Source organism: Trachymyrmex cornetzi, unplaced genomic scaffold, assembly GCF_001594075.2.
Source record: "Trachymyrmex cornetzi isolate Tcor2-1 unplaced genomic scaffold, Tcor1.1 scaffold354, whole genome shotgun sequence".
NCBI classification, from domain to species: domain Eukaryota; kingdom Metazoa; phylum Arthropoda; class Insecta; order Hymenoptera; family Formicidae; genus Trachymyrmex; species Trachymyrmex cornetzi.
Genome location: NW_017298257.1, coordinates 165,380 through 181,673, shown reverse-complemented (window position 1 = coordinate 181,673; position 16,294 = coordinate 165,380). Strand labels below are relative to the sequence as shown.

Genomic DNA, 16,294 nt, shown 5'->3' with positions numbered 1-16,294 from the left:
ATTTTTAATGAAATATGAATCTTCAATAATGTGTCATCTATGCAACGTCATATACAACGAGTAATCTAATTCATAGTTATTTATTGTACCTATATATATACACGACATATTAAGGGAGGAGTAGTACACTTCGATCAATCTAAAAAGTGCAAATTCTTTTTGTTTAAATTGGAAGAAAAGTATAAATGCGATCCACTTGTAATTTTGCATTTTATTAATACATACATATATTGAACTTGTTATGTTGCAAATTATATTGAAAAATATTGAAGAATTGGAAAGAGTAAGGGCACTAGGAGTCAGGCGCAGAAGACGTCGCGCAAATAATACATTTATAAAGAATGAAACTTCTTTATTCACTAAACGCGCATACATGTTTCGGTTCACTTTTTGAGCCTTCCTCAAAGCAAACACAAACTAACATACAGGGTCATCGAAAAGTGTCGGACCCCCTAATATCTTCAGTTAGAATGCATTTTGGAGAAAATGTCCAATAGCAAAGTTGTATGGTTTCAAGCGAGGAATAAGATGGTGACCTTGACTTTGATCTTGACCATGTCCTTTAAGGTCATTTCAAGGTCAACCTTATTTTTTTAAATGGAACCCCCTACATTTTATTGCATATTTTTATAGCTTATCTCGAGAACTTTCCAAAACACTATAATAAAACATTTTTTCATTAAGTATTTTTTGAGTTATAAAGGTTTGAAATTAACAATTTGTTAAGTGGCGTGTGATTCCGGCCAGTTAGCGTGTGGGTCCGGCCAGTTAAGGCGAATTTCATTCCAATTGGTCAACTTGGGCAAAATATTCAATTGTATCAAACAATTCACAACAAATGTTCAAATTGCTGCCTTTCAACAGCCTGACAATGTACCAATCTGTTATAAACAGCTGAAACCGCATTCCGGTACGTTTCTGGCGGTATTAGTTCTATCTCTCGAGTTATTCTCCCTCTTAAATCATCTAAATTTTGAGGCTTGATGGCATACACTTTACTTTTCAAGTAACCTCACAAAAAAAAGTCAAGTGGGGTCAAGTCCGGAGACCGAGGTAGCCACTCAATATGATCCCTTCGCCCTATCCACCTGTCCTGAAAGACCTCGTTCAAATATTGACGGACAATGACACCATAATGAGGTAGAGCTCCATCCTGTTGGAAATAAATTTCATCCATATTTCCACCAGCTATGTCTCGAATAGCTGGAACAATTTGTTCGCAAAGCATGACTGTGTATACCTGTGCTGTCAAATTGCTTTCAATGAAGAAAGGGCCAACTGGTCTACCATCGAGAATACCAGCCCATACGTTAACTTTTTGTGGATATTGGGTATGATTGTCTCTTTTCCAGTGAAGATTAACGTCACTCCAGTACCTACAATTGTGTCTATTTACATTTCCAGCCAGTTCAAATGTTGCCTCATCAGAGAAAACAATATTATTAAGTAATAGAGGATCGTCGACAATCATCTCCATCATAAGATCACAAAATTCGATGCGTCTATCAAAATCGTCTTCGGATAACTCTTGGCACAAATGAAGTTTGTATGGATGCCATTTATTCAATATCAAAATTTTACTAACAGGTGCATGACCGATTTCGTGTTCTTGTGCAACGCGATTGATGGAAATATGGGGATTTTCAACGAAAGACTGTAAAACATCTAATGCCTTATCATTATTTGTTGCTGTTTTACGTCTACCAGATCTTGAGCGACTTTTAACGCTACCAATGTCCTCGAAACGTTGAATAGTACGGATTACAGTACTTTTAGAGATCCTATTATTTTCATTCCGAAAATTTTCATTAAATAATCACGTTACTGTTTTATATCCTCTTTGTTGATCTCCCCATCCTCGCATAATTAACAGTGTTATTCGATCTTTTTCAGAAAGCTCCGCCATTCTTAATTATAGCAAAGAAGAATTAATCAGGTAAGTGATAGGAAATTGATCTAAATAATCAAGTAGAGAAAAAAAACTAATTATTAAGTGTTGGTTCAACTATTGATTTGTTTATTTCAACCAGCACTAGCAAAAAGCTCGTTGAGCAACTGAAAATCTAATAGATCAATTAATAATATTTACGAAAAATTTCTGGGCTATTGGAAACAAAAGTGAAGATGTTTGAGAAAATCAATTGAAGCGCAATGGCTTCTTTTGTTACAGAAAAAATTTTTGGGGCTGTTTGTTTTCGTCCACGAAGTAACTGCTGCTCGCTAAGAAGAAGACAGCACTACATCAAAGATTAAAATCAGAGATCCGTATTGTTTGCTCAAGAGCTCGTACATTGGTGCCTGCGAGAGTGAGAGAATAAAGATCTGCCCCGCCAACGCTTTCGGGCAGATTCCCGCTAACGCCTTCGGACATCACGCATTCGAGCAACTTCTCGCGATCACCTTCGGGCAGTTTCCCGCCGTAGCCTACTAGCATAACCGCTTGAAGCCGTACAACTTTGCTATTGGACATTTTTTCGAAATGCATTCTTACTGAAAATACTAGGGGTATCCGACACTTTTTGATTAATGTATTTTCTTTAAACCAATTAATTGGTCTCAATATTCCGCGCACAAAAGTATTAAGGTTATGATTACTGAAAACTAAATAATATTTTACAAGTTATTTTACATTTTGTGTCAAAAAATTGTTAACTTCAAACCTTTATAACTCAAAAAGTACTTAATGAAAAAATGTTTTATTATAGTGTTTTGGAAAGCTCTCGAGATAAGCTATAAAAATATGCAATAAAATGTAGGGGGTTCCATTTAAAAAAATAAGGTTGACCTTGAAATGACCTTAAAGGACATGGTCAAGGTCATTATCTTACTCCTCGCTTGAAACCATACAACTTTGCTATTGGACATTTTCTCCAAAATGCATTCTAACTGAAGATATTAAAGGGGTCCGATACTTTTCGATGACCCTGTATGTAAACTAAAAGTTATCCTGTCATAGTGAGCTCTCCTACATTGAGAATTTAAATGCTAGGATTAATCAAAAAAGAAAAAGAATGGAAAAATGAAAAAGGGGAAATATTGAAAATGTCGAATTAGAAAATATGGAAACTAATTTATCAAAAAACTTCAAGAATATAATTAATTATCCCGCAAATAAGATCGCTCACCACGATTACAAAGCATATCGCAAACATTATCATGAATAATTCAAGAACCGGTTCCTGATATGTTGGCCAGTCGGTATCAAACACAGTGAGTCTTTCTTTTTATTTAGTTATTAGCTAGTATTTTTTCGAGATAACGAATGAAACAACATTGAAACGTTAGTCAATTCCAAAAAAAAAATGAAGTTGTAAAGTGATCAGAAATTTCGTCAGAAGAAATATATTGATTTTGTGAGGAAAAATACAACAATCTGTGTAAAATGTGATTTTATGTGTACTAAACAGTGTATTTCTCCTTCAGATTTCCATTTATTCCGGTCCATGCTGTCGGCCCTTTCTGGAGAGCGATTCAATTCTTATGAAGATATCAAAAAATGGCTTGATAAATGGATCGCTTCAAAAGAACCAGATTTCTTCCTTCGAGGAATCTGTTTATTACCTGAAAGGTGGGGGAAAGTTGTCGCTTCTGATGGAGCATACTTTGAATGAACTTACTTTGTATTGTTTTGTTTAAATAAATACTTCTTTTTCATTAAAAAAGGGCGGAAACTTATCAATAATATATGTTTTTCATATACTTTCCTTTCTGTTTATTAATTTATAAAAGCATTATAATAACCCGTGTAACCTTGCGTATCCTATTTTACAATCAGTGTCAGAGACGTCCAGCTAATAATGAAGAAAACAATTTATCGCTGAATGCCGATAATTTACGAGTACATTCTGGAATTCGTTGTCGAAGTCGAGGTGCAATGGAATTTTTTCGAATACCAGAATTTATTAATCGAGGAAATCGTACTGAAATGTTACGAAAATCGGACGATAAAATTATCAAGTATTGAGGTAGATAGGAGGAAATTTGTAACCATTATTTGTGCATGTGAAAAAAACATTAAAAAATATGATATGTTAATTGTGTTATATGAATTTATTTTTATATTTACAGAGTATGAGTTGAGAAAAATGTACCTTATTAAATAAAATGTTGAGAGTCAATAAATAAAAAACGCAAGAAAGTTCATCGTGGTAATACACAGTAGACTTATAATAAGTAAAAAGATTATAATTAGAATGTAATAAAGAAATTATAAATAAAAGAATAATTATATAATGTAATTAATATAAAAACGTAGGGAAGGATATTGAAATAATTTTAATCATCTTTTTACATGTTTTAAATATAATAATAATATTTTATTTAGCAGAATCGTAAGAATACCAACATTTGTTGCAAGGGTAAGGAAAACTGTCAAAAACCTTACCAGTATTCTTTAAAAAAATATTTTCTATAAATAAGATTTATAATAAAATAACAAATATACAAAATTAACTCAATATAAATGAGTTTACAACGTTTTTTACAATGGTTTTTACAATCCCCCCTCATTGCAATATTTACGGTTCAAACTGATTACAAATATGAAGATCATGAAAAAAATGCGTTATACAGAGAGACTTTTTGCACCGTGCGCAAGTAATTATAACTATTTCACCACAAATATCGCATGTTGGTTTCGAATGTTTTTTAAAACAAAAATCAAATTCTACTGGTGTGTCAAATTCTACTGGTCTATGTTCCAAATATCCACTTTTGTACCAAGCGTATTTAAACAAATTAGTAAATCTTAGCGATAAAAATTGATTGTGCGTTAATGACTGTAATTTTAAAATAGCGTTTCTAGAATGAAACTTTACATCAAGATCTAAAAGCATGACTACATCTGAAAAATGCTTGATGAAATTCTTCCATAAACGGAATCCAAAAACATCCAACGGTTATATTTTTCCTCTTGTTCCGGCCGGTATAGTTAATAGAACAATATCTTGTGCAGAATCAGGTCTATTTCTTTGAATTATATGCGGACAATGACCAGTCCATGAATCTAACAATAAAACTGAATTTGGTACAACATTTGGAAAATATACTTCCCTTACCCAAGTTTCAAAATGATTAGATGTTAGGTTATCAGATTTTGACGACATAATAAAAATATTATTTGCAGTTTCTTGTACCCTAGGACCTAATGTCCCACTAGGTTCTTTTAACACTATAAGAAGTGGAGATAATAATCTACCATTGGCTGAAATAACAAGTTGTATTGTATAACTGTAACTAATCGCAGATTTTTGTGCTGGGTGGTGGTGCGACTCGGCATGTAGATATCTATCTCTGTGTGTTGGTTTTCTGTACACTTGATGGCCTAAGGTACCGTCAGCTTTCTTAGAGACAGGAACATCTAGGAATGGGAGTTTTCCGTTTTCCTCTATGTCTATAGTGAAGTGGATATTTGGATGTTGTTTGTTGAGGAAAATAAAGAATTTACGTAGTTCGACTCTGCCGTGTTTCCATACCATGAATGTGTCATCTACATAACGGAACTAAACTTCTATTTTTTGGGGGTATTTTTCTGAGGGCTTCTTTCTCAAAATGGTCCATGAAGATGTTGGCGATTACAAAAAAAATAGGACAGTCCATCGCCGCTCCTAAAGTTTGTTCATAAAATTGGTTATTATACAGTCAGGGACAAAAGTAAGTGGACAGGTGATGAAAATAGATATACTAAAATTCAATCAATATAGCATCGTAGGTACTTGTTAAACTTTAATTATTATTCATCCTTATACTATATAGATTACTTAATTAATAATTAAAATAAATATTTATACTCCATGCAATCCTAAATTAAGTTTAAACAAGAAATCAACCAATTATGAAAGAACAAAAGTAAGTGGACACTCGGTTGACGAGGCAAAAAATGTATACAAACAGTATACGTAGATCATGCTTACCCACAGTGATATTGAACAAATTTTCCAGTGCTTCTTCAGGCTTTGTATGAGTAAGATTAAGTGTGAAACAATATCAAAATACCAAAAACAGCGGAAATTTTATATCAAATTCGTAATTTAATTATTTCCGACTGTCGTGACAAATTAAGTTACCGTATTATAGCCCAGAAGTATAAAGTATCAAAAAGTGCGGTGGAAAAAATATATAAAAAGTATTTAGTACACAATAATGTGGAAAATTTAAGATGCTGTGGACGAAAACGTTGTACAACCATACAAGAAGACCGTCGAATTGTTCGAGAATGTCGACGACATCCAACGATCTCCTCACGGGAAATTGTAAATACTGTGACGACCGTCCAAATTTTGGCCTCGCTTTTCCCGCTGCATCGCACTCCCCCATACAACAAGTCGCGAACGAGCTTCCGACTGCGAGCGAGCCGCTTGGGAGGCAGCACCTTACGGTAACGACACTACAGCAGGGAGACCAAAGAAAGCCGCAGACGCCAGCCTTGCATGCGCAAAACCGAACTTAAGCGGATTGTTTAACACTTGCATGTACAACAGGTTTTAATTAGAATCCCGCCGACTACGTATTCATGTTTACATATATATTTTTCCTTTTTTTTATCATTTTACTTTCTTTCTTTTTTTCTCTCCCCCTTTTCCTTTTCGAATGAGAGCGTAAACGTAGATGGTTGTAATCTCCATGTAAACGTAGAATATAATTTTATTCGTAGTTCTTCGTTATAGTTCTAAAAGGTATGTTAAATAACAAAATGTTGATGCAGCAATCTCCTCCGAGCGCATCGAGATAGCGGAGCGCAGACCGGACGCTCTCAAGCTCACCCGAGCTGATAAATTTAAATACGGCGTCAGCGTTTTCAGCCGTCTCAAGTCGTTAAAATACTGGCTGTGTAAGGCCCCTCTTCTATGCTCAACCCTCTCCTACAACGCGGGCTGCGTCCTGTGCTTCACGCGCCGGAAAAATAACTTGCACCAGTCGTCTCCTAACTCTCGAATTGAAAAGTCGTCTCTTAACTCTTAACTTTCGAACCGGAAATTCGTAATATTGGCGACTCAGAATACCACGTTGCTTTTCTCTTTCTTTACCCTCGGCGACAAAATCACGCATTATACAATAGAATCAGTGCGACTGCCCCTACAGCCCATCACGGTCGAGGTCAGGCACCGTAACCGGCTGCTCGCACAGCCAAGAGAACCACAATCGGCGAGCAGAGAATATCGTGTCTTTAGCGAAGGTAGCTACCAATACGTAAATGCGCTTTACAGTGAGTAACGCTTATTTTTGTTGCGTCAACTTTTGAGAAACTCTGTCATGTTTTATTGTCATCATCTATTGTTGTAAAGTACAGTTGCATCAACTTTTGAGAAACTCTGTCATGTTTTATTGTCATCATCTATTGTTGTAAAGTACAGTTGCGTCAACTTTTGAGAAACTCTGTCATGTTTTATTGTCATAATCTATTGTGGTAAAGTACAGTTGCGTCAACTTTTGAGAAACTCTGTCATGTTTTATTGTCGTCATCTATTGTTGTAAAGTACAGTTGCGTCAACTTTTGAGAAACTCTGTCATGTTTTATTGTCATAATCTATTATTGTAAAGTATAGTTGCGTCAACTTTTGAGAAACTCTGTCATGTTTTATTGTCATAATCTATTGTTGTAAAAAGTACAATTGCATCAACTTTCGAGAAACTCTGTCATGTTTTATTGTCATGGTTTATCGTAGTAAAGTATAGTTGCGTCAACAATTGAAAATTTCTGTCATGGTTTATTGTCATGGTTTACTGTAGTAAAGTACCGTTCTGTTTTATTTCGCAAATCGGCAATATTTCAAGTGTCTTCCGAAAGCGCTCGCTTGTTTTACCACTCGGCCAGGCAGCGTTTCCCCCCACTAAAAATCCCCACTAGGGCGTAACAATATTATATTAAGGTGTTATGTGTATCTAATGATTCCTAAATTTATCTGTTCAATCTGTTGCTTATACAGTTACATGTACTTATATTAAATAAAACGTTTTAATACTTATAGATTACTTCTTGATTAATCAATCACATAACGTATAAAAATAAAATTTCGTTTAGAATTGACATTAAAAATTATAAAAACATATTAATTTAAAACTTAAGTCTTCAGTTACTAAGACCATACATTATATCGCTACTCAATTTCTATGTGTCATATACTTTTATTTGAAATTTTGATATCGAATCAAATATTTTAATTGGGAATGTCCCCAAGCTAAAAGAATTTACAATAGCATCTTGTTAATAACTAGCATTAATGATTAGGCAGCGTTCCTCCATTAAAAATCCCTTCTAGGACGTAACAACTTAACTAGGATTAGATGTGTTGACAAAAACAGCAAAACGAAGATTGTATGAGGTGGTACTAATATCTTGTAGAGCTAAGCGTAAACCACATATTAACAACAAAAACATGAAGAAACGTTTAGCTTTTGTTAAAAAGTACGTTAATATGCCTATATCATTCTGGAAGAAGATAGTATGGTCTGATGAATCAAAGTTTGAGATGCGACAATTGAAAAAGAACAAAATGTTTGGAGAAAGAAAAATGAAACATGCAAGAAATCATTCATTATACTAACGGTTAAATTTGGTGGTGGTTCATTGATAGTATGGGGCTGTTTTTCATGGAATGGGACTGGAACTCTAGTACGAATTCATGGTATTATGAATGCCGATAAATACATTGATATTATAAATGAAAATTTAGAAGAGGCAATAATAAAAATAGATTTAAAGGAAGAATTTATTTTTCAACAGGATAACGATCCGAAGCACGTTGCCAAAAAAATATGAAATTTTTTAGTGATTCAGATATTAAATTACTCGAATGACCAGCACAAAGTTCTGACTTGAATCCGATTGAGAATTTGTGGTATATACTGGATTCCAAAGTTCCTTTGGAGAAGCGAGAGAATAAAATGGACTTTTTCAATAATATAAAATCAGTTTTTGAAAATATTGACAAAGAATATATAGAAAATTTTATAAATAGTATACCACGACGACTAGAGGCCGTAATTGCAGCAAAAGGCGGCAATACTAAGTACTAATTATTAGCTGTTGATAGTGTGCACTTACTTTTGTCTTTCCGTAATTGTTTGATTCTTATTTAAATGTAATTTAGGTTTGCATAGAATATAAATATTTATTTTAATTATTAATTAAATAATCTATATTGTATAAGGAAGAATAATAAATAAAGCTTAAACGTGTACCTACGATGCTACATTGATTGAATTTTAGTAATATCTATTTTCATCACCTGTCCATCACCTGTCTTACTTTTGTCCCTAACTGTAGAAGAAGTAGGTGATTGTTAAGGAGTGCTCTATTAGCGGGATGAGGTCGGGAGGGACTTTATGTGAGGCCTTTATTATGTTTAATGTGTCTTTTATTGGGACTTGTGTGGAAAGGGATTCTACGTCGAAATTTACAAGCAGGTCTGTGGGACGTAGTCGGATTTTTTTAATCTTTTGTATGAAGTCCGTTGAGTTGGTTATGTGTGATTCGGTTTTTCCGGTGAGGGGTTGTAGTGTTCGTGCTAGGAAGCGGGATAAGTAGTATGTCGGGGAGTATATGGCGTTGATAATCGCATTTTGTGTGATTATGTTTGGATCTTTGTCAAGCTTTTTGTATGTTTTGTCCGAGAGAAGGTTCTTCATCTTTTCTTACAGTCTGATGTATTCATGACTATTGTCGTGTTGCCTTTATCGGCTGAAAGCACGATGATGTCTGTGTCTCTGTTCAGGTCTTGGAGGACCAATCGCTCTTGTTTAGTGATGGAGGGAGTTTGGCTTCGGAAAGGATATTAGTTACCTGTCTGCAGATATTATCTGCTTGTTCTGATGGGAATCGGTAGATGGTTGACTCTATTTGACTGACAATTTCTTCCTTTCGAACCTTTCTAGGTGCCATTGCGAAGTTAGGGCCTTTGGTAAGTGCAGATATAGTATCTTGAGACAGGTCTTTGTTGGATAGGTTCTTGACGTTGAGTAGATAGGGTTATGGATTTTTATGAGGGACGAGGTTTATGTATTTCTGTTTCTGCCTTTCAGAGGATTGTGTGAGGATCTTCGCGGCTTGTTCGTATGTAATCTAGGGTTTACCAGATGTCATGCCGCAACATGACGGATAGGAATAGGTGAAGTTTAAAGGTTTTATGGGAGATTTGGTCTATTTGTGACTTCGTGAAGTGAATGCGTTCTTTGATAAGGATGAGGCTGGTTTTATGAAGGATGTTTTTGGATTTGTGAGTTCCTAGGGGTGGCATCCAATTGGACACGACTCAATTGGACACGAGCCACTCACAGCGCTTGAGACTACAAAGCTCCTAAGCACTGGTCGCTGTGATTGGTGGTGTCCAATCGAGCCGTGATCGATCGGGATCACCCCGTTCCTAGGTGATCCTTGAGTTGTAGGAACTTTGGGATGATGTTATAACGCCTACAGCGTTTTAGGAACGCCAAGTTTGATAGTTTCTTGGCTAAGGAAGACCTGAGTTTGCTGAAAGTGTTTATTTTAGCAAGGATCCTCTCCCCGTAAAGATATTTGATAATATTCTTGAGGCTTCCACGGGTGCTTTCTGTATAAAGGTTATGCATTTCGCGGGTTTCCTCCGTGTCCAGATCTATTCTTGAAATGCCATATGTCAAAGGAACAACAGATCGGATGGGCAGGATATTAAACAAACACAGTATCCGAACTATCTTCAAACCACCCAAAAAGATAAGACAAATCTTAAGAAATCCTAAAGATCAAAGACCTCCACTCAGTTCCGCAGGAGTATACAAAATATCTTGTTCCTGCGGGAAGGTATACATTGGAGAAACCAGGAGCATGGTCGACCTACGGATCAAAGAACACCAATGTGATGTCAGGTTCAAACACGCAGTCTGCATTATCAGAACACAACATCGAAACAGAACATCAAATACTGTTTGACAAACCACAATAGCCAACAGTACATTATACTTCCCAAGAAAGTATAGAGAAGCCATAGAGATACAAAAACACCCTAACAATTTAAATAGAGATAATGGCTACAACATAAATAAAATATGGAAGACTATTTTCCCGGTTATTGAAGACCGACCAATTCCACTACCTCTTTCTCCTCCCACAATCCCTTCCCCCTCTCCACTCATCCCACCAAGCAGCGTAATGTAAAAAGGAACGGTCTGGAGGAATAGCTCAGTATCAAGCTGCTCCTCGCCCTGATGAAGTGGACTGTAAGGTTCACGAAACGTTGGCATTTTAAGAATGAATCTGGGCACGGAGGAAACCCGCGAAACGCAATTCTGTTTCATCTCAAATGATAGTATTTTTTTGTTACAAAACGTCAGAAATATTTAACATAAAAAACTTGGTACTACTAAAACAAATATGTTACATATAATTTATAATAGTATTATATTAAAACAGCGCCAAGTTTTTTGTGTTAAATATTTTTGACGTTTTGCAACAAAAAAATACTATCATTTGAGATGAAATAGAATTATTCTCAAGTAGGAATTTAAAAATGCATATCATTTGGGCTCAGTTAGGTATTGTAATCAGTGTTGTTAGGCGAGTCACCTTTTGACGCATGTGCGTTTGGACATGGCATCAGTGCTGTATTAATGTCGAACTTATAAAGATCCCGTAAGGCCCTATTTTGACGTATCTATAATTCTATATAGATTATATATTGTATATAATATATTTTATTGGAAAATCAGTAAAAATTATAAAATGAGAAAAATTTTGATAAAAAACCAAAGATATGAGCAAAAGAAGATACAAGTTTATGGCTAAATGTATTTTCTTCTTAATATGAATAGTTGATGAAATAAATTTCATAACTTCGAGTGAATCATCTCTTCAATATCGTAAGGAGACAATAATTATATACTTAAAGTATAAATTAATATTAGATTAAGTACATATAGAAATAAATTAGACAAGGTATAAAAATTAAAAAAAAAATAAAACAAATATTTTTCTTTTTTAACATAGTCATTAAAGATTTTTAATATCAATTTTTGTTTTAATAATGTAATATTATTAATTCATATTTTAAAAATATAATTATTATATCTTTACCGATAACGAAGACTTAAAGAACTAAAATTTATTCCACTTATTTATATAAATAGAAATAAATGTATTTATTGAGAAAATATCATCTCTACTTTCTTTAACTTGTTAAAAATTTTTATAGTGCTTTGCAATAACAAGCCAATTCGATTTTCAAAGATTATTAAGTTTCATAAGAATAAGTGGACAATTATAATATATTAATTTATAAATAGTACGTAGGTAACTCTCTTCTATTATTAATTATTATTAAAACCGTAATTAAGAAAGAGTCAATTAGTAATGAAAGACTAGATTATACATTATAATATATAGTTACATAAGTCAAAGACGTCAATATTAATTGATAACATTAATAAATAAGATAATAATAATAAATATTCATGTAGGAACCGTCACTTTCGTTCTGTGTACGTTACTGGATTTCACTAGCGCTGCAATGCGCATGCGCTAAAAGGTGACTCGCCTAATAACACTGATTGTAATATATCCATACAGCCATTTGAATCTAGTCCACTCATGGATCTAAGCTTAGGAAAATACGAAAACCGGGACAGTACTCATCAAGGCACTCACAGCGTTTTAGATTTCAGATAAGTAGCAGATACATGAAATTTAAATATTATACAGTAGATACGTAGCAATATAGACGAATCTTGTACCAACCCGTATAAAAATATACTACTAGTGTCACTAATGCAATAAGTAAATTCGACAAGTAGTGTCACTAGATAGTGTAATAGTGGTGGAGAAAATTTCAGTAAACTGAAGTTTTAGTGTGAAAATAAGTATTACTGATTAATGTCATATTTTTCAGAGGTTACACAACAAAATAAAAATAAAAAAAGTTTCCTTTATTATGAACTAATTCGAGAACTAATTTTATGATGCTCCTGTGGAGTCACTCATCCGAATCTGTAACTTTACTTAACGTGCTTGACTTCTGTGATCGTCTGGAAACTGCTCCTTTGAAGAACCATGAACACCTATAGTGTTAATGATCGTATGGTAGTTGTAACATATCTGGTCAAATATATGTTGTGAAAGAGATGGAACACGTATAGAAAAAATAATTAGTGTTAAATATAATTGTAATGTACAAATGATGATACTTATGATAATAACTTGTTTTTAATAATACTATTTAAAATATTATTTTTACTAGCTGAAATAATACTAATTGTTCTAATGATATATATGTATTTTTTACTCTAATAAATTTTTTATACCAAATATTACAATTACTGAAAATAGTTCTATGTTACGTCATGTCGTCATACACTACTACAGCAGTAGTAACACTACTGACTCAGCAGTGACACTATTGCGTATCAGTAGTGATGCTATTGAATATCAGTAGTAATACTACTACAGTAACAGTAACACTAGTAGTATATTTTTATACGGGAGATACATGTTTAATACCGCTCTAATAAATGGCCGCTCTATAGATACGTAATTCATTTGTAATAATTATGTATCAAATACATATGACTTATATATTCGATATGTATTAAATATGTGAATTATGTATTTGATACGTATCTTTAATAATGCAAATACGCGTTTAAAATGTTCTTTATACATTATATAACCTATAAAAAAATCAGATATGCATTAATTGTACAGCAATTACATTCAACTGTATAGATATTCAAATATATTGTAAAATAAAAACTTATCTTTGACTTAATATTTAATTTAAATTGTTTTTTACTGTTTAACTTAAATTTGTTTCGCATGGAATTGTTTCGATTAGCATTAAAATTTCAAGCTGGATTCAAATAAGCCTTTATTTCTTGATTGTTGCGTGTTTACATCGCGGTCTAATATGATACTTTAATATTGTTAAATCTGTTTATTTTTATAGATACAAATAATAGCCATGCACACAGAAATTAGCTCAAAACTGTCCGTTTATGATTTTTTAAATATTATATAGTGCTACGCCATCTTATAACGTATTATTACATTCTGTTAAATATGTATCAACTACGTGTTTGCTATATATCTATGCATTTAAATATACACAATATATTTGCTACATATTACATACGTATTACATATGTATTTCGATTTGGATATTTCACATTCATTGCCTTAATTACGTGTTTAATATATTATATTTGATATGAAACGAAACGCAATGTAAATGTAACATAGATACGTTTTTAATATATATTTGCAATACTGTGCGGGGAATGGAACCGTAAAAGGTGTGGCTGGAGTGAATTATGCTTTCGAAGTCATGTTTGACGTTTTGGAGTCTTCTCTAAAGACCTGAGGAAGACCATAGGAGGAGGAATTTTTAGGGGCAGATAATTTGTTCCGATTCACTTGTCTATTTGTTTGGATCAAATCCAAACTATCAGGTGGCGCAATTTTATCACAATATAATTTTTTAAAGGAGAATTAAAGCTACTACTACTTGGGTTAAAACAAGAAAATCTTTGAATGAGAATATAAAGATACGTACTATTTGGGTTTTTATATTAATTAGCACTTGACGCCTCTATTTTTTTTCAAAAAGGAAATTTTTTAACAATTATGTTATGCTTAAACATAAGTAATGTAAATTAAATGATATTATATATGTTACGTCCGGGAGGACTTCACGATTTCCTCGTTTCGAGATCACTTAATAGGATGATCGTTGAGACAAGACGCGAGAAAAAATGCGAGAATTAACGGTCACCGATCGGCGAGCGTGACAATATATAGAAAATGTGTTGTTGAAAGCCTTCCCAACGATTTTGGAAAGAAAACGAAAACCTAGATACCCAGGATCACCCGATCCGCGGTAATAAAATTTATGACAGATTACAAACCATGTCGAGAATGTTCGGTTTAAACTCGTTCAATTTCAATAAGTAATGTCTAAAAACAGATAGGGAATCCTGAGTAAATAGAAAGTGGCATTCCCAAACGCGTGTTGAAGGGCGTTTTTTCGTTAACAACGGAAAGTAGTAAAATAGAAATAGCTTGACAAGAATAGATTTTAAAATTTTTTGCCGACGATCATAAAATTTTGAAGAAATACTGTCTAGACGAGAAAACGCACGTTCAAGTACCTAACAAAAGAGAAATCGAAAATAAAAAAAGGGGGAATGCGAGTTTTAAAATTGTCGTGGTCGGGTCGTTCGGAAGGGACGATGAGTGAAATACCCCGGGTGAACTTCCGAAAACGGCAAACGCTCGATTATCATAAAATTTGGTAGAAATACTCCAAATGATGTTAAATTAATGCCCTTAAATGGATTTTCATCGACAAGAAAGTTTAATGCCAAAAATGTTTATCGCAGTTTATATAGGAGATGAATGGAGGGAATGCGTATGTAGAAGGAAAATATTTATTGTCTGTGTTCTTCATGCTTCTAAGGGTGAGCAACGTGTAATTATTTTGGTATTACTGGTTGCGGGTAGTCGTTATTAGTCAGTCATCTAGAAATATTGGCTATAATTATCGAAATGGATGAAAAGATGACGTTGTTCTTATTGGCTTCTAAGAATAGATCTTATTGGCCACATGATTCTCACTCTCCTCACCCCTCTACTTCAGGGGCGCACGACTCTCACCCCCCTCCCCCCTGCTTCAGGGGCACACGACTCTCATCTCTGACTCTCATCCCCCCTCCCCCCTGCTCAGGGGCGCAAGACTCTCACCTTCGACTCTCCCCCCCCCCCCTACTTCAGGGGCATACGACTCTCACCTCCGATTCTCATCCCTCTTCCCCCTTGCTCCAGGAGCGCACGACTTTCACCTCCGACTCTCACCCCCCTTGTGAAAGTTGCTTCGTGTTGAGAGTCAAAACCTATATAAAATAGTATTTAATATTGCATATATGGCTGAAATAATACATTATTTTTCTAATTTCTTTTGTTAATAACTTTTTAATGAAAGACGAGCGATGGCTAAAACCTATTGGAGGTTATTCAGAGTTATGATTTTGACAATATATATCAAGGTCAAAGTCATAGTTTTACCATAAACTGCAATAAACATATAGTGTACTGAAAATAATAAGCACAAATTTCCATAACTTCATTCAAACATTTTTGGCATTAAACTTTCTTGTCGGTGAAAATCCATTTAAAGGCATTTATTTGATGTCATTTGGAGTATTTCTGCTAAATTTCATAATAATCGGGCGTTTGCCATTTTCGGAAGTTTGTCCAATACCCCTTTTCTTCAGAGAGAATACCAAAAACTAAACTCGCCAATGGGTGACCGTGGATCTGAAAATCTAGAGAAGG

At 34.1% G+C, this 16,294-nt stretch overlaps 1 protein-coding gene across 1 annotated transcript in view; it reads right to left on the bottom strand.

Moving 5' to 3' along the window:
- Window positions 1-16,294, bottom strand: part of LOC108763323 (A disintegrin and metalloproteinase with thrombospondin motifs 9) — a 193,232-nt gene that overhangs the window by 114,766 nt on the left and 62,172 nt on the right. The gene's annotated exons all lie outside the window — the stretch shown is intronic.